We start from the raw sequence: 19,939 nt of genomic DNA on the forward strand, positions 1-19,939 counted from the left end.
TATATGTAGGCAGGGGTATATGTGCCCAGAGTAGGTAGCCAGGGGTATATGTGCCCAGGGTAGGTAGCCAGGGGTATATGCCCAGTATATGTAGTTAGGGGTATATGTGCCCAATATATGTAGGCAGGGGTATATGTGCCCAGAGTAGGTAGCCAGGGGTATATGTGCCTAGAGTAGGTAGCCAGGTGTCCCCCTCCCCAGCAGGAGGGGAGCAGCGCAGAGAAGAGCTGCTCTCCCTCACTTGCGTCTCCCCTCCAATGTCCGGTGGCTGGCAGCGGCGGGCGGAACTTACCTCCGTCTCTCGCAGCGCCGGCTGGATCTGCCGCCACTCTGTTCTGGTCCAGACCAGAGCAGCGGCTGCGCACCCGAACTTCCGGCCGGCGCTGGAGCGAGACGGAGGTGAGTTCCGTCCGCCGCTGCCAGCCACCCGGACAATGGAGGGGAGACGCAAGCGAGGTAGAGCACCTAAGGTGAGGGAAGGAGGGGGGATATGGCCCACTGTCCGCACAGCTCTCCCTCTTCTCTGCGCTGCTCCCCTCACCCCTCCGGGAAAAAAAAACGAAGCTCAGCTGGGCGCCCTTGGGGACCCGGCGCCCTGGGGCACTTGTCCTACCCCGACCCCCCCTAGCTCCGCGCCTGCTTATGGCATGCTGTACCACATTTCTCATCCTCAGGGGTTCATTCCCAGTACACTAGAATACCTGCAGCATAGAGATGTTGGGAGTAGTATAGCCTGCTACAGATATTCCTTTGACTGGATGTAGATTCATTGTCACACTGAATCGCGCATCCCCGCCAATTCTGCCGATCTCACCGCTCTTCACCTGCCCTAATTTGCTTGCTCTGCCATCTATAAGATGGCAGACCTCTGTAAGCAGGTCAGGAGCCGCTTTCATTGGCTTCTGACCGTGTGATCACCGAGAGCCAATCACATTGGCTCCCATTGATAGACAGCGTCAGGAGCCAATGAAAGTGGCTCCTGACTGGCTGTCAGCACTCTGCCGCCATAGAGACGATAGAGAGAGGGTCCTGCATTAATGAGGCAGCATTGTGATTGGTGAGAGCGGTGGGTATGTGCAGCGATTTGTCGGGAGTCTGCGTTTTACTGTACCAGCAGTCTCTGGTCCTTAAAGAAAACCTGAACTGAAAATTAAAACTCAAAATAAGCATGCACAAGTCATACTTACCTTCCATGTAGTCTACTCCTCGGTGTCTTTCTCCTGTCCCGCGTCCTGTTTGTTCACTGTGATTAAGGGAATTTTCCGTCCTCCATTTTGAAAATGGCCATTACCCATAACAGCTTATGGTCAGCACACAGTTAAACTGTAACATCGCCCACTTGAGCCATAGGGAAACATGGACATTACCTGGTACATCAGTTTTGGTCTCAGCTATAACTGACAACAACTGATATTTTACTGACAGCAACTGATATATTTCAGATCTGACAAAATATTGTCAGAACTGGAAGGGATTATTGTCAGAAGAAAATGGTGAGCTTCTGAGAGGAACTGATGGCAAGATAACTATGTAATGTTCATTTGAAGTTACCTCATGTGTTTATTTTAAATATTTTTACTCAGTACAGATTCTCTTTAAGGGGGCTTAGACTGCTGGTACAGAAGTGGTTAATCAGGCGGTACACGTGTTCTTTCTCATGTTTGCTCATTTTCCCATGTATAATGGCTGAGAATGGTGTAGCTATAACTTTGTTTTAGCCCAGATGTTAAAATAAATGACACTAGCACCAAAACATTAGAGAAAGAAAATACATGTTGTTGGTGAGAGTCTCTCACTCTCTCCCTTTTTTTTTTTTTTTTTAAGCTGTAATTGTAGTGTAGAAAAAAGACACCTGTGGCTGAACAACAGGGCTGAGTCTCAGCGTGTGATATTAATGCCATAAAGTAAGTGTTTGAGACTTCCAGGTCTGATTGACAGCTCTGTGAATGTTCCCTGACATCTGCCAACGGTGTGCTAAGCATATGCAGAAATGTCCCAGGGATTCTGTCACAGTGACATCCAGTAGGAGCCGTGGAGGATAATATAATAACAGAGTAGAGGCAAGCATTGTTCCTTCTGTTAGAATATCAGACCTTAGCTTGGCAGTATGCAAAATAAAAACATAGCCTCGTTCCGTGTTATTTTAAATCCCTTTGCTTTGGGTAATGCAGGTCTCTGGCAGGTAAGAGGCGTAATCATATTATGTTTTGCGCCAATATTTTAAAACAATTATTATCTGCTGTATATTTAGAACAGGTGTATTACTCTGTAGTGCCAACGTATTTGTGCTATTGTTATTTAAATTTAGACGTGTGTAGGACCACTCCTTTGATTTAAAAGTTCTACTGCTCTAATTTAACTAATAATCTAAGTTTTCTGTACCTTCATTGACTTGTTCTTCCATAGTTTCTGTTTTCAGAAAAGAGTGAAGCTGCAGATGTTGATGTCACCACCATCACCAATACTTCCTTCATCTGAACCATTAACGAAACTGGACATAAGGTGCCTACACACATGTAAAGAATGTTGCTCTCTGGGATCAGGACTCAATCCTTCAGGCACCAGTTGTAGGCAGAGTACTATAGCCTCGCAAAGTGTTGTGTTACTATGGTGGTGGTGACAACGGTGCATCTCTTGATGAAGCAGGAGCTGCAAGGAAAAGACAAAGAGCTTGGCTGAGGCTCTGAATCTCTCAGTGTTTTATCAGGGAGGCTGTACACACTCTAGATACTTAGCAGAGATGGTCTCAAACAGCTACCTTGGCCAAGAACTATGTATTTTGCGTGTTAGGCTTTACCCTGTAGAACCATACTAATCCATGCCATGCACTGATGAGGATCAACAAGTCCGAAACAGTCTGTACGCATGTTGGATTATTGTGGCTCTGTACAATTAACAAGCTGACATATCATTGCATTCCAGTGGTTCTGGAGGTGTGGCTAGCTTACAGGGACAACAAAGAGATGATTTGCATATTCAGCAGTGATGCACTGTTCATTATTCACTCCAACCTGAATAATTGCAAATACCTTCTGTTTTAAGAAGGCAAATTTCTGTTTTACATATACTTCAATTGCTCACAGACAGGGGCATAACTAGACTTAATAGGGCCCCCCTGCAAAAAAAAATAGCATGGGCCCCCCTTGTCCCCCAACCCCACGGGATTGGGAGCTGGCTAATGGCAGCAGAGAGTATTCTGCTCTCCTGCACATGGTTTTCGTGGGTAAATGGGGAGGTTTCTTTGCTAATTGGCTGCACTAGCGATTGGGGAGAGAGAGATGGAGGGGTCCCCAAAGCCTCTGGGCCCCCTTGTGAAAGTAGGGGTTTCAGGGGTGATTGCTATGCCTATGCTCACAGATTTAAATACATTACCAGTGAATGATCTAGAATGTAATACAGCTGTTTTTAGCCAGAGATCAGAACTGACGACTTCAATATTTCTCTTATGATTGGTTTACAGAGGTAGGTGGCTGCTTCAGCATGAACTATGGATGTTCTTCTCTTGACTTGTTTACAGTCTGAAACTAAACACCATAACACACTCATTGGCATGGGTGAATAATTTAGTAGGTAAACAGAGTTCCCCTCAAGCATTACTTGCATCATCATGTCACTATGATTTCATCATATCCAGTAACTATCCTGGCTGGTTCTCTGTGTATAATTATGTGTATGTATGCCACTACATTAAATTCACATACCACAGTGCATCCATAGATATTTTGATTTTTTTTCCCCTTTCAAACAAGGCTATCATTTATATATAGCCATAACTTTTCTGTGCATTGTACATCCCATCATGCCCAATACAACTTGAAGTCAGCTGGTAAATTGGCATTTGTGAACCAGTACATTGAGACAAGAAAGCCACTTTGTGGTCGCCATGGTGAACTCCATCCTTTAAAGGGAACGCAAGGTGAGAAGGATTTGGAAGCTGCCATATTTATTTCCTTTTAAGCAATACCAGTTGCCTGGCTGTCCTCCTGATCCTGTGTCTCTAATTATTTTAGCCATAGACCCTTAACAGGCATGCATCAGATCAGGTACTCTCACTCAGGTTTTACTGGATTATCCATATGCTTGCTCCAGGGTTTGGACTCAGACACTACTTATGCCAGAAGATCAGGAAATAAATATTGCAGCCTCCATACCCCTCTCACCTCAGGTTCCCTTTAAAGAGACTCCGTAACAAAAATTGCATCCTGTTTTTTATCATCCTACAAGTTCCAAAAGCTATTCTAATGTGTTCTGGCTTACTGCAGCACTTTCTGCTATCACAGTCTCTGTAATAATTCAATGTATCTTTCCCCTGTCAGACTTGTCGGCCTGTGTCTGGAAGGCTGCCAAGTTCTTCAGTGTTGTGGTTCTGCTATGAACTCCCCCTTCCAGGCCCCTCTATGCACACTGCCTGTGTATTATTTAGATTAGGGCAGCTTCTCTCTTATCTTTTACAAGCTGGATAAATCGTCCTCTGAGCTGGCTGGGCTTTCACATACTGAGGAAATTCAGACAAGGGCAAAGCTGTTTGCAGGAAGAAAAGAGCAGCCTGAAACTTCAGTGCATGAAAGATGCAGGGGGAAAGATACACACAATGATCTCTTGAGATTCAAAAGGAAGGGTGCATACAGCCTGCTTGTGTATGAATGTATTTTCTATGTGTGGACATACTGTACATCAACCTACTTCCTGTTTTGGTGGGCATTTTGTTTGTTTATAAACAAACTTTTTAAAACTGTTTTTAACCACTTTTAATGCGGCGGGGAGCGGCGAAATTGTGACAGAGGGTAATAGGAGATGTCCCTAACGCACTGGTATGTTTACTTTTGCGCGATTTTAACAATACAGATTCTCTTTAACCTCCTTAGCGGTAACCCCGTGTGTGACACGGGGTAAGCCGCCGGAGGGTGCCGCTCAGGCCCTGCTGGGCCGATTTACTTAATTTTTTTTTTGCTGGACGCAGCTAGCACTTTGCTAGCTGCGCCAGCACCCCGATCGCCGCCGCCGCCGCGCCCGATCGCCGCTATCCGGTGCGGCGCGCGGCCCCCCCCCCCCCAGACCCCGAGCGCTGCCTGGCCAATCAGTGCCAGGCAGCGCCGAGGGGTGGATCGGGTCTCCCAATGACGTCCCGACGTCGCTGACGTCGGTGACGTCATCCCGCCCCGTCGCCATGGCATTGAACGGGATTTCCTGATCGCCTATCGCCGGAGGCGATCGGCGGGGCTGGGGGGAAGCCGCTGAGCAGCGGCTATCATGTAGCGAGCCCTCGGCTCGCTACATGATAAAAAAAAATTTTTTTTTAAAAAAACTGTTGCGCTTCCCCCTGGCGGTATTTTTCATACCGCCAAGGGGGTTAAGAAGCTTACCAGATATTACCCCAATGTCATTTTGGGGACACAGATACGAGAAGAGCACCTTATCTTTCAAAATCTGAATAAGGCTGATTCACAAGATAGTGAAAATGTGCCTCAAATGTGTAGAGTCAAGTTTGATAGCTTTAATGCTGTCAGTTTTGGTGCAAGAGCCATCATATTGGGAAAAACATCAAGTTTGCTCGAGTCACATCTCAAACAATTTTTCTGTGTTTTGCATTTTTGAAATTGTGTGCAGATGCATTTTTCATGCATGCTCTGGCATTTTTAATAACCTGCATTTACAACCATTGAAAAAATCAGTATCGTATTTTGTTTTACTAAAATGCATGCGTTTTTTTTTATTCTTTATAGGAAAGCAGTGAATGTAAATTGTGTGCGATTTACATACAGTATGTGGGAAGAAGGAATTTACATTGCGATTTTAAAATGGTACATTGTAAATTGCAGAGTGCTGCGATCAACACGGCCCATACACTTCATTTAAGTGTGATTTCAAATGCGTTTTCTGCTCTGGGACAAAATGTAATTCAAGTGTGTTTCCAGCCTCAATGTAAAATATTATCCCTACCTTTAGGTCCTAGCGACTCCCCTAATTTAACTCTTCTCCAAAAGTAAAAAGTTATTCCTCCATTATGTCGTATAAAACCACGCTCTAAAGGAACCCTCCAGATATTTACTTCACTAACGTTAAAAAAACATTCTCTCTTAAGTCGAGTGGCTGGATAGTGTACTGGGTCAAAGGCTCTGCATCTGACACGCTTTTATTATTGATTTCCTTGTTAGATTGCAAAACCTCAGGTAGTGATACCTGGGCCCATATACAATGAACTTTTTCTCTCTAGTTTTCTCCTAGGAGATCATTTTTCATCTTCTATTTAAAATAACTTTCCAGCACTTTTCAACTGAAAAAGTAACGAACAGTAGGTGAAAAATCACTATCAAAATTATTTTGAGTACTTTCTTGCTTTCTGGTGGCTTAACCCCTTTGGGACGGGCCACCTAACCCCCCTTCAAGACCAGGCATTTTTGCAGAAGGGGGAAGGCGCATTTGGGGGGTCAGACTTCTACTGCCGCTCAGTTCCGGGTCGCGGCTTGATGACGTCATCAAGCCGGGACCCGACGCTGACGTCAGAAGGCGCAGAGATGCCGGCAAGAGCGGTGGAGGGCGGCGATCGTCGCGGGAACGGCAGGGAGGTGAGTGGATCCTCTTCTTTCCCCCCACCGCCGCAGCTGTCAAATTGATCACTACGATCTGACGCTGATCGTAGTAATCACGTGATCAGCAGCCATACGCGATGGCTGTTGATCACTGAGGGGAGATGCCAGCTGTCATATGACAGCTTAATTTCCCTTCTCTAGTGAGCATGATCGCGTTGGGACGGCTCATTAGCGCAGACGCTGAATCAACGTCCAGTCAGAACGGTAGCACCACCTGCTGGACGTTGATTCAACGTACTTGGTCCCCAAAAGGTTAAAAGGCATTTTATTGACAAGTTTAAAAAAATCACCCAGGAGAAAACTCAGGAGAAAAATTGAACTGCCTGTGGGCCACGGCATCATATATAGTAACACAATTTCAGGACCTTCTACTGGGGTTGCTTTACATGTTCGGCAATAGGTATGAAGAGCTCCAAAACATTTTGATCTCTACATAGTCTCACCAGAAATGAGACTGAGAACTTTTTTTCTTTTGCATTCTTTTTGATAAATCAACCAACCAGACATTGGCATAGAGACCGATTTTAAGGTACACTTACCATCTTGTTCTTATGATTTATCCATCCATGCTATTATGATTATGATTATTATTATTATTATTTATCCATGCTATTGCATTAAGTAATAATTCTTCTGCAGTTGTAACATTTATATAGTACTGTGAACAGAACACTGTATCACTGCTTCACACTACAGTTATATAAAACTGCCATCTGCTGGACATTATGTGAGCTGAAAAGAAAAAAAAAAATGAAACCCCATTGTATTAATAATCTCTTGTGTTTATCTCATAATATTGATTAGATGTCACAACCTGTCACATGCTGCCATTTTTCCTGACAGCAGTTTATGAGAAAGTGTGTGAATGCTTTTTATAATGCCATTTCATACCAAATCTTTTTTTCCTGTTATAAAGGTTGAAACCAACATTAGAAGACAGAGAGAGAGAGAGAGAGAGACAATTTTGAATTGTGACAAGAGCACGGTGCAGGAATCTACAACTTATGAGGCCCCATAGTTAAACACAAACTTAATTAATTATTATTTACCCTAGTATTTATATAGGGCCGACATCTTCTGCAGCACTGTGCAGAGTATGTAGTCTTGTAATTTAACTGCTCCTCAGAGAGGCGAACAGCGGCTGTTCATGTTTGTGTCTGCTCGCGAATATATGGTGTGCTTGACCCGCCCCCTATACATTATAAAAATTGACCCCTCACCTCAGATTCAGCAGACACATGGCAGCCTATCAGCTATCAATCCCACCTGGACCCCCCCCCCCCACGCCCACCCATCAGAAAGCCAGTGCAGCAGCCATTTTGCAGTCTTTGTTTGGCTTCAGTACTAGGCAGAGTGGAGAGTGTGCTGCTGACAGGGATAGCATTAGTTAGGCCAGTGTTCTGTGTCCTCAGTGCAGATTCTTGCTGCTACCATTGTGTCCTAAACAGCTAATAGCCCTTCTTAGGGCTGGTACATTGTTTTATCTTGCTATTGTATTGCTTTTCTGTGTGTCCAGTGCACAAGTTTGCTATTGGAGACAGGTCTGCTGGTTGTAGTAGTGCACTAACTGGATAGCCCAATAATCCTTCACCACCACTACTGGCACCTAATATCCACTACTGCCCTGCATAAGGCCTCCCTGGCAGGGCCTATATCTTGAGGTGATTGTTGCACACAGCATAAACCTGTCACCTGATCTGTGTGAAGTGACAATCCGTTCCTTCCTGGCAGAGTTTTTTTTTTTTTTTTTATATATAGTAATTTTTTTGATATAGTAATGTAAAAAAAAAACAAAAAAAAAACAACAAGGGCAGGCCACACCGCAGGGGTCATAGAAGTCGTGCTGCTGTGATTTACTTTGGCCCTAGCATATTGCCCAGTGTTCAGAGGCCATGTGCCTTGATCTCACAAAATGCTACAGAAGTAGATGATTGGCTTACACAGCAGCACACCCCATCTTCTACCACTTCTGCTAGGAACCTTGCCGCAACATCGTCATCCTCCTCTGATATGGGTACTCCACAATGTCATTGAACTACCTCAACCCAATCATAGGGGCTGGAAAACTGCGATTACCTGCAATCCCATGAACGTGCGCACAAGTACGGCGACCACTACACACCACTACACAAAGCTTGCCGCCGAGAGGACTAACATTTACATCCTGGAGGTGTCAACTAGTAAAAACAAAAATTCACTCACCTGACGTTACTACTTACTACTAAAGCTCTTTGCGGTTGTCTGCAGTGTGGTAAGTGTGGGGTTTTGTCTGTCACTGTCAGTGTGAACCCGGCCTAACCCTTACACTACCTGATCAACGTGCACACATGCCGGACATTTTAAAGCACTTTATTTCACAAATTTAGGAATGTAATGTGATTTTTACCCTTTAGAGATTAAAACATGACTCTGGGTCAACTTTGTAATTTTTTGTGGGACTTTTGCCATGGATCTCCTTCCGGCATGCCATGATCCAGGTGTTGGGCCCCTTTAAAGGAGTTCTGTGGGTGGGGTGCCGAAGATAAAAACCGACACTTACCTGGAGCTTCTATCAGCCCCCTGAAGCAGTAAAGTCCCACGCTGTCCTCCTCCGATCCACCGTTCTCCGCCGCCGGCCCTGGTCTAATGGCATGCCATTCAACTGCGGCTGCGCGGCCATGGCCATGCGCCTCCTCGCTCCCACGTCAACGGAAGCTTACTGCACAGGCGCAGTACAAGAAAACTTTGTACTGTGCCTGCGCAGTAAGCTTCCATTGACGCGAGGTTCAGCGCGCATTATTCGCCTTGTCAGCCGAATAATTGCCCGGTGCCAGCGGTGGGGAACAGCGGATTGGAGAAGGACGGCGTGGGACTTTACGGCTACAAGGGGCTGATAGAAGCCCCAGGTGAGTGGCGGTTTATATCCTCAGCCCCCCCCCTACAGAACCCTTTTAAACAACCCTTCCATCACTTTTGCGGACAGAAACAGTCCCTCTAGGTTTTAGAATTTGCCTGTCCATTGAAGTCTATGGAGGTTAGCCGGTTCTTGAACGTTTGAGTTCGCAAAAACACTACCATAGTTATATATCTATATGTATAGTGTAGTATATGTACTGTTGTCTTATGGGGAGGCCAATTAGCTTATCTGTATGTTTTTTTTTTTGGGGGGGGGGGAGGATACCGGAGTCCCAGGAGGAAACCCATGCAGACATGTGGAAAACATACAAACTCTGTGCAGATATTGTCCTGGTATTCAAACCAGGGATCCAGTGCTACAAGGCGAGAGTGCTAACCACTATGCCACCATGCTGCCCATAGTTGTGTAGTGGTTGCCCACAGTGGCGTAGACTTAACCTATAAACCTGGCAGTGGGTGGACCTCTGAAGGTCTATTCAAGGGAACGTCTAGATTCTGCCAAAAGCTATCCGAGGCCTACTCTCACTTCTGTGGTTGGTAGTCCTATCTCCTCTAGCAAGAACATTATGAAAAGGCACAGTCCAATCCCTTTTCTCCTTTTTTAGATTCCTTCCACAATGTTATGGACTATGTTGGTTGGTATACGTTAGCAGACAGTGTCCCATGTCAGTATAATCAGTAGGGTTTACCATCTTAAATGGAAGACATTAAGCGGTTTGGAGGTTTTGTGAGTTTTCCTCTCCTCAGCTAGTCTTTCAGTACCTAGGTTGTCTGCTGGGTTCCTACTCAGTATGCAGGCAGCAGCAACTCCACAACTCTTTATTGAAACACTCAGGGCCGGATTTACAATACGGCACTGTAGGCATGTCAGCACACTTGCGGTGTGGTTCGGTGGGGGTTTGTAGGTTCATGGAATTCTAAGGTGCCAGGGCATCTGTGCCTATAGGCTCCGGTGATGTAAATCCGGGCCTGAAAACACTGCAAAGTACATCCTAAATTATAGGTGGTGCTTAATGCACATGCCTAGGTGGCTACTGGCTATGCATAGAAATGGTCCTGGGCACTAGACACTAATATGTTACTATATACTGTATAGGGGGTATAATTCTAACTGTGGCATGTAAGAGAATAGAATTTAGGGTGTTTTAGGGCTGAGCCCAATGTCACATGATTTTTTTAGGGTGTATTTTGTACAATTTTCTAAAAATAATGGTTTGTAATTACTGATAGAGGACAATAAAAAAAAAAACGAAAAGCATACATTGTACTAGGAACATGAGTTAAATGTTGTAATAACCAGGTCAGATTGGAAAAGTTAGGATGCTCTTTGTTGACAACAGCTCAGCATTTAACATCAAATAACCAGCTAATCAACAAACTCTATGCACTAAGTCTTGCTCCCTCCATATGTAACTGGTTATTGTACTTTTGTACAAATCACCCTCAAACTGTCAGATTAGGAAAACACACATCCTCCACCCTTACCCTGAGCACTGGTGTGCCACAGGGATGCCAAGTCCTCTCCTCTATGCACTTTTCACCCATGGCTGCCAAACTACCCATAACTCAAACATAACTGTTAACTTTGCAGATAATACGACTGTCATTGGACTTATGTCAGACAATGAGGAAGCTGCATACAGGGAAGAAGTTAGTAACCTGACTGCATGGTGTGACATTAACAACCTGTCATTAAATGCAAGAAAAGACCAAAGTGTAACGATCGGTGTCAGCACACAGAGAGAATCTGATTATTGGTGATCTTCAGTATCACCAAGAATACAGATATATACCTGATTATTGATGATCTGCAGAATCACCAATAATACAAGTATAACTAACCTCTGGACACCTATATAGTGTGAGTGTTTGGTGCAACAGTAATGACTTTGAGTGGGACCACTCGAGGAGCAGGGAGGTACTTGGCAGTATGAGAAATACCTCCCTCTGGGAAGTGCGAAGACCTTCCAACAGCCTGAGACTTCCAAAGGGGTGGAGCCACAGGCTAAATAGCAGGAAGGCCCTGTGGCTAAGTGACACCTAGAAGGTGCGCGTCACAAGCAAACCTGGAGACTAATCTCTCAATGGAGAGGGATAACTCGCAAGGTCGGGCAGGCTAGGTCGGCAACACACAGGCAGATTAGGTACAGAGACAGAAGGCTAATTCGGTAACAAGGGACAGGCAGGGTTGGCAACAGGTAATCAAATATGCGTAGGTACCGAATCAGAAAGCAGAAGGATAGTCAGGGATGCAATAGGTCATAACAGATATCAAACAATGCCTAGTCTTGGGTGTGAGGTCCGTGGTCTCAACACCCTGGAACTAGTCTAAAGTATAATACAATGGTAACACAGTATCCCTAGTCTTGGGTGTGAGGTCCTTGGTCTCAACACCCTGGAACTAGTCTGAAGTATAACACAATAGTAACACAGAAGTATTCTGGCTCAGTGTGAATTCCCAGGTCCTCCTGGTTCTTCTAACACACTGTGGGATCTGACTATGGTCTGAATGCTTTCACGTAAGTGTTCGCAACCGCAGACAACTTGAGACTGACCAGCATTAATTATATATAGAGCGGTGCTCCCCGGCGCCACCCATCGCTGATCAACCAATAGCCACTCGCTCTGAGATCATCTGACCAACCTGGTCAGCTGATTCCTCCTCGTTTGTCATAAAGGTTCTGCCTCTCAGCGCGCACGCGTGCGTATTCCTCAATCTGTGTGCACTAACAGGCCCAGCCACATCAGACGCACGCTGCCGTGTGCAAACCGCCGAGCTGGACGCGGAACCAGCCGCCTCGTTGCCAGTCAGCGCGGCGGCTTTTCCGCAATCTATTACAGTACCCCACCCTGAGGAGTGGACTCCGGACACTTCCCACCAGGCTTTCCAGGATGTGAGTCATGGAATTCCTTCTTTAATTCTTCTGCGTGCATGCGACAATCTGGCACCCAAGTTCTCTCCTCTATGCCATATCCCTTCCAGTGAACCAGATACTGCACGGAATTCTGCACTAGCCGGGAGTCAAGAATATTTTCTATCTCATACTCAGGTTGGTCATCAATCAACACGGGGGGGGGGGGGGGGGGGGTAGCGGAATCCACGTGCACTGCCGGCTTGAGCAAAGACACATGGAATGATCTTACACCTCGCATGCAGGTAGGGAGATCAATAGCATAAGTGACATTATTAATTTTTCTGGTCACTGGAAAAGGACCTATGAATCTAGGGCCCAGTTTGGGTGACAGTTGTTTCAGAGCCAAATGTCGTGTGGACACCCAGACCAAATCCCCTGGAGAGAATTCCCATTCTATGGAACGTCTCTTGTCAGCCTGTTTCTTCTGGTTCTGAAAAGCCTTCCCCAAATTTCTTTTAACCATTCCCCAAATTTGTTTCAAGGCCCTCTGCCAATCCTCCAGGGCTGGAAATGAAGTGGATGCCACTGGCAATGGGGCAAACTTGGGTGACTTTCCCGACACCACCTGAAATGGGGAAAATCCTGAAGAGGAACTTTTCAGATTGTGTGCAAATTCTGCAAATGGCAAAAACTTTACCCAGTCGGTTTGTGCATCTGCAACATAACGTCTAAGAAACTGTTCCAGGGACTGGTTGACTCTTTTGGTCTGGCCATTGGTCTGTGGGTGGTAGCCTGATGAAAAGGAAAGATCCATGTCTAACTGATGGCAGAATGCCCTCCAAAACTTAGATACGAATTGGACGCCCCGATCTGACACTACATTTTCCGGAATGCCATGTAGCCGTAAAATGTGCTGGATGAAGAGATCAGCCAATTCCTGGGCCGAGGGGAGTCCTTTCAGGGGGACAAAATGAGCCATCTTACTGAATCTATCAACTACCACCCAAATGACCGTCATGCCCTCAGACCTGGGGAGTTCTCCCACAAAATCCATGGACAAATGGGTTCAAGGTTCACTCGGAACTGGTAACGGCTGCAACGTTCCAACAGGTGCCTGACGGGAGGGTTTGCTCCTAGCACATACTGCACACTCTCTTACAAACTCCTTACAGTCTGTTGCCAATGACGGCCACCAAGCACATCTAGCAAGCAGGTCCTGAGTTCTGGTGGCCCCAGGATGCCCAGCATTCTTGTGGGAATGAAACCGCTGCAACAGTTGTAGGCGAAAAGGCAATGGCACAAATAGAACCCCCTCAGGCTTCCCCTCTGGAACATCCTGTTGGAATGGACTCAGAGTGACAGTCCAGTCTTTCCAGGTCTCAGTGGCTGCCAAGACCACCTTCTGAGGTAGAATGGTCTCAGGGGCTGAGGGCTGTGCTGTCTCGGGCTCAAAACACCTGGATAAGGCATCGGCCTTGATGTTCTTACTACCAGGGGTATACGTAATTACAAATCTGAATCTCGAAAGGAACAATGACCACCGGGCCTGTCGGGGGCTAAGTCTCTTAGCGCCCTCTATGTACTCTAAATTTTTGTGGTCCGTGTAAACTGTGATGGTGTGTTCTGCCCCCTCTAGCCAATGTTGCCATTCCTCAAAGGCCAACTTGATGGCTAGAAGTTCCCAGTTGCCGATATCGTAGTTTTTCTCTGCGGGTGAAAACCTACGGGAAAAATAGGCACATGGGTGGAGTTTTCCCTGCAAACCAGAACTCTGAGACAATACAGCCCCCACCCCTACCTCTGAGGCATCAACCTCCACGATAAAGGGAAAGGTGACATCTACATGTCTCAATATGGGTGCAGAACAGAACAGTTTCTTTAGAGTGGAAAAAGCAGCATGGACTTCTGCGGACCAGTGGTGAGTATCTGCCCCTTTCTTGGTGAGACTGGTGAGGGGCGAGATCACCGTAGAGTACCCCTTTATGAACCTCCTGTAGTAGTTGGCGAACCCCAGAAATCTTTGGAGTGCCTTCAGTCCCACAGGTTGAGGCCACTCCAAGACAGCAGAAACCTTTTCAGGGTCCATAGAGAGGCCGGAGGTCGAGATAATTTACCCCAAAAAGGCGACAGAGGTCACTTCGAAAGTGCATTTTTCCAATTTGGCATACTGCAGATTCTGTCTCAATTTCCGTAACACAAACTTAACATGTTTCCTATGTTCTGAGAGGTTGGATGAAAAAATCAGTATATCATCTAGATACACCAAGACGAACCTGCCCAACACCTCCCTGAACACCTCGTTAATCAGCTCCTGGAAGACAGCCGGGGCGTTACACAACCCGAAGGGCATCACCAGGTACTCGTAATGCCCGTCGGGTGTGTTAAAGGCCGTCTTCCATTCATCACCGTCCCTGATACGTACAAGGTTGTATGCACCCCTCAAATCCAGTTTCGAGAAAATTTTTGCATTTGTGACCTGAGTAAACAAATCGTCAATTAAAGACAAAGGATAGCGATTTTTTACTGTAATCTTATTTAAGCCCCGATAATCAATGCAGGGACGGAGACCTCCATCCTTCTTTTTCACGAAAAAGAATCCTGCCCCTGCTGGTGACCGAGAGGGACGAATAAAACCTTTAGCCAAAATTTCTCTGATATATTCTTGCATAGCCAATTTCTCTGGCCCAGACAAATTATAGAGATGACCTCTAGGGGGCATACAACCAGACCTGAGATCGATGGGACAATCAAAGGGACGGTGGGGAGGAAGTTTATCCGCTGATTTGGGACAAAACTCGTCAGCAAATTCTGAATACTGGCTTGGCAAACCTTCCACCTGAATCTTGGTGTTACCCAAGGTTACCTTCGCTAAACAATGATGATGGCAATGGGTAGACCAGCTCGTTAGCTGACCTGAAGCCCAGTTGATCTGAGGGGAGTGAATTTGTAACCATGGCATGCCAAGAATGATCGTGGAAGTTGTCATCCGCAAAACCAGAAATTGTAGACTCTTTCTATGTAACTCTGGGGTCTGAGACAGAGGGTATTTACTCTGCAGAGGAGAGTCATCTAATGCAGTCACCAGAATCTGTTGATTCAAAGGGAAAATAGGAATCCCCAATTTCTTCGCAAATTCATAATACATAAAGTTGGCTGCTGAGCCAGAGTCTAGGAAGGCTTCAGTAGCAACTGTTTGATCCTCCCATGATATAGAACAAGGGAGGAGCAAACGTTTATCATTTAGAGGTATAGACTGCGCGCCTAGGGTATTACCTCTGACTACACCTAGGCGGCAGCGTTTCCCGACTTCTTGGGACAATTCTGCACTCTGTGACCTTCCTCTGCACAGTATAAACAGAGCTGTTCTGTTTTTCTGCGATTCTGCTCCACCCGGGACAATTTTTACCGACCAATGTGCATTGGCTCCAGCGGAGGTGAAGCAGGTGGAGGAGAGGCATAGGAAACATATCTCACATTGTTCCTACTCCGAGTCTGCCTCTGGTAGCGTAGACGATGATCAAGCCTGACTGCTAATGAAATGGCCTCATCAATAGACTTCGGCTCAGGATGTCCCAACATTAGATCGGAGACCGCGTCTGACAACCCTGACAAAAAACAGTCCAGAAGTGCAAATGACCAGCATCTAGCTGATACTTCCCATTTCCTGAACTCAGCTGCGTAAATTTCAAACGGATCCTTGCCTTGCCGCAAAGTCTTGAGCTTCCGCTCAGCGGTGGAGGCAATGTCCGGATCATCATAAATTATAGCCATTGCTTTAAAAAATTCCTCAACTGAAGTTAGAGCCTCATGCCCTGTCTGGAGACTATATGCCCAGGTCTGGGAATCCCCTGACAACAGAGTCTTAATAAAAGTAATTCTCTGTGCCACAGTTCCGGATGAATTAGGCCTTAACTCAAAGTATGACAACACTCGATTTCTAAAATTCTGAAAGTCAGATCTGTGACCAGAAAACCTTTCGGGCACAGGCATACGTAAGTCTGTACCTGGAGGAGATCGCACTGTATTCACAGCCATCTGAAGGACTTGTACAGACCCAGACAACGCGTTGATCTGGGTCTGATGACTGTCCCGCACTCGGATGTAATTTTCCACCGAGGTGGTGAGTGCATCAAGACGCTGTTAAGTGCGTCCATTTTGTTTTTATGGTCTGCCGTTCTGTAACGATCGGTGTCAGCACACAGAGAGAATCTGATTATTGGTGATCTGCAGTATCACCAAGAATACAGATATATACCCGATTATTGATGATCTGCAGAATCACCAATAATACAAGTATAACTAACCTCTGGACATCTATATAGTGTGAGTGTTTGGTGCAACAGTAATGACTTTGAGTGGGACCACCCGAGGAGCAGGTGGTCCTTGGCAGTATGAGAAATACCTCCCTCTGGGAAGTGCGAAGACCTTCCAACAGCCTGAGACTTCCAAAGGGGTGGAGCCCCAGGCTGAATAGCAGGAAGGCCCTGTGGCTAAGTGACACCTAGAAGGTGGGCATCACAAGCAGGACTGGAGACTAATCTCTCAATGGAGAGGGATAGCTCGCAAGGTCAGGCAGGCTAGATCGGCAACACACGGGCAGATAAGGTACAGAGACAGAAGGCTGATTCGGTAACCAGGGACAGGCAGGGTTGGCAACAGGTAATCAGATATGCGTAGGTACCGAATCAGAAAGCAGAAGGATAGTCAGGGATGCAATAGGTCATAACAGATATCAAACAATGCCTAGTCTTGGGTGTGAGGTCCATGGTCTCAACACCCTGGAACTAGTCTGAACTATACACAGTATCCCCTAGTCTTGGGTGTGAGGTCCGTGGTCTCAACACCCTGGAACTAGTCTGAAGTATAACACAATGGTAACACAGTATCCCTAGTCTTGGGTGTGAGGTCCGTGGTCTCAACACCTTGGAACTAGTCTGAAGTATAACACAATAGTAACACAGAAGTAATCTGGCTCAGTGTGAATTCCCAGGTCCTCCTGGTTCTAACACACTGTGGGAACTGACTATGGTCTGAGTGCTTTCACGTAAGTGTTCGCAACAGCAGACAACTTGAGACTGACCAGCAATAACTATATATAGAGCGGCGCTCCCCGGCGCCACCCATCGCTGATCAACCAATAGCCACTCGCTCTGAGATCAGCTGACCAACCTGGTCAGCTGATCCCTCCTCGTTTGTCATAAAGGTTCTGCCTCTCAGCACGCGTGCACGTATTCCTCAATCTGTGTGCACTAACAGGCCCAGCCACATCAGACGCACGCTGCCGTGTGCAACCCACCGAGCTGGACGCAGAACCAGCCGACTCGCTGCCAGTCCGCGCGACGGCTTTTCCGCAATCTATTACACAAAGAAGTTATTTTGGCCTTTAGCATCAACAAAAAGACCAATCACATACCAATAATGATCAATGCAGAGGCTGTGGACAGAGTCACCATCGCAGAGGACCTGTCCTGGGATGACAATGCTTTAGCTGTAATCGGCAAAGCACAACAATGCCTCTACTTTTTGAGAAAGCTAAGGAGAGCTAACCTTCCACAGAAGCTGCTGTTCAATTTCTACAGATGCACTATAATAAATGTCTTGACCAATTGCATGACTAGAGATGGCCCTAACGGTTTGCCCGCGAACGGTTCCAGGCAAACTTTAGGTGGTTCGCGTTCGCCCGCGAAGGCGAACTTTTGCGAAAGTTCGATTCGCCTCCATAATGCTCCATTAAGAACAACTTTGACCCTCTACATCACAGTCAGCAGGCACATTGTCGCCAATCAGCCTACACTCACTCCTGGAGCCCCACCCCCCCTTATAAAAGGCAAGGTTCTCCAGCTGTTTTACTCACTCGTCTGCCTACAGTAATTAGTTAAGGGACAGCTGCTGACAGACTCTGCTAGGGAAAGCTTAGTTAGGCTCTTGTAGGCTTGTTAGCTCGCTCCTGGCTGATTGTTATTCCTTATATAGCCCCCCACAACAGCTCCCTCCTCCTCCTCCGGAGGGTCTTGTCTTCCAGGGAATTGTAGGGTTTCAAAAGCCAGCTTACATACATTGGCCGGGAATCGAACCCAGGTCTAGTGCTTGGTAGCCACCTCCTTTCCTGCAACAATCTGCATGATCTTGTCACTGGAGACAACTAGGACAGTGGCAGGAGACATGGTGCTATTGTTACTTCCTCTTATCGTAAGCCGACAGCGGGCAATAGTCTCCTCCATGCCACCAGCCACCATCCATTTCATCTAATTAAGGGCATTCCATATGGCCAATTTATAAGACTGCTCCGAAATTGCTCGTCGGACGATGATTTTCGTTATGAATCTAGACAAATGTATAGACGTTTTAGGGAGCGGGGATACAGTCATCGTATCCTACATATAGCCCTGAGAAAGGCTTGGGGTAGAGATCGCACAGAACTCCTGGATACTCCTGGCTGAAAGAATCGGGAAAAACATGACCAGAACAGGGTCAGATTGATTACTACCTTTGGCACTCATTAGCATGAATTGCGAGATATTCTGGCACGCCACTGGTCATTCCTAACAGCATCTCCGGAGATCTCCCAGATTATAGATTCCGGACCCCACATGATAGCGAGCAGGCCCCCCAACTTAGGGGACATTCTGGTTAGAAGTGAATTTAAGAGAACCCCTCCTCCACCCACCTGGTTAAATAAAACGCCTGTCAAAGGTATGTACAGGTGTGGAAAATGTAAGATGTGTCCAGTTGTACATAGAACAGATACATTCTCAGATAGCACAGGCAACAAACAGTTTAAAATCACTGCCTTTATAAATTGCCTCACGGAATTTGTTGTCTATATGATTATATTCCCGTGTGGGCTGATTTACGTGGGGAAAACTGAGAGACCTTTAAAGGAACGCATATTGGAGCATCTTAATAACATGGTGGGGGGAGTAAAAGGTACGACCCTAGGTGAACATTTCAGGAGTTTTCACAATTGCAGTATTAGAGGTACATTAGTTAAGGGAATTTATAAATTACCCCGATCACCAAGGAGAGGTGATAGTATCAATCAACTGCTATGCAAAGAGACAATGTGGATACATACCTTGAATACGGTGTTCCCCAATGGCTTGAATCGAGAAATCGATTTTAAACCTTTTTTGAGTGAAACGATGTATAAAAGATAGATTAGTGTATGGCTGCATGTGATGGGCATGACTGACTAAAGAACATCAACGTCACAATTAACTTGGACATATGCTCTACGTTTTATATGTACTCTTATTAGAAAGTAATATTTGCCTCCTGCCAACACTTTTACCATCAGCATTTTGCAGTCGGCTTAATAAATAATCATGTTGATATACAAGTATGCAACAATTGCCCTCAGTATGGGGACGTTGAATGTACAATGAAAAGAAGCTTACTGGGCGCTTTGGTCTGGAATCTCACCTCAATCTCATGCCAATACATTTGATGTGGCTTGACGTGGAGATATATGTGACTCTCTTGTTTTGATGGACGCTTGAATGATGCTGGACATACTCCGCTATCGTTACGGAAAACTCTTGCCTACGCTATGATTGATGGCTGTGACGTCAGGCTGTGGGCGGAGAGTTGTGCTGCCGC

The sequence above is a fragment of the Hyperolius riggenbachi genome, chromosome 1 (genome assembly GCF_040937935.1).
Source record: "Hyperolius riggenbachi isolate aHypRig1 chromosome 1, aHypRig1.pri, whole genome shotgun sequence".
NCBI classification, from domain to species: Eukaryota; Metazoa; Chordata; class Amphibia; order Anura; family Hyperoliidae; genus Hyperolius; species Hyperolius riggenbachi.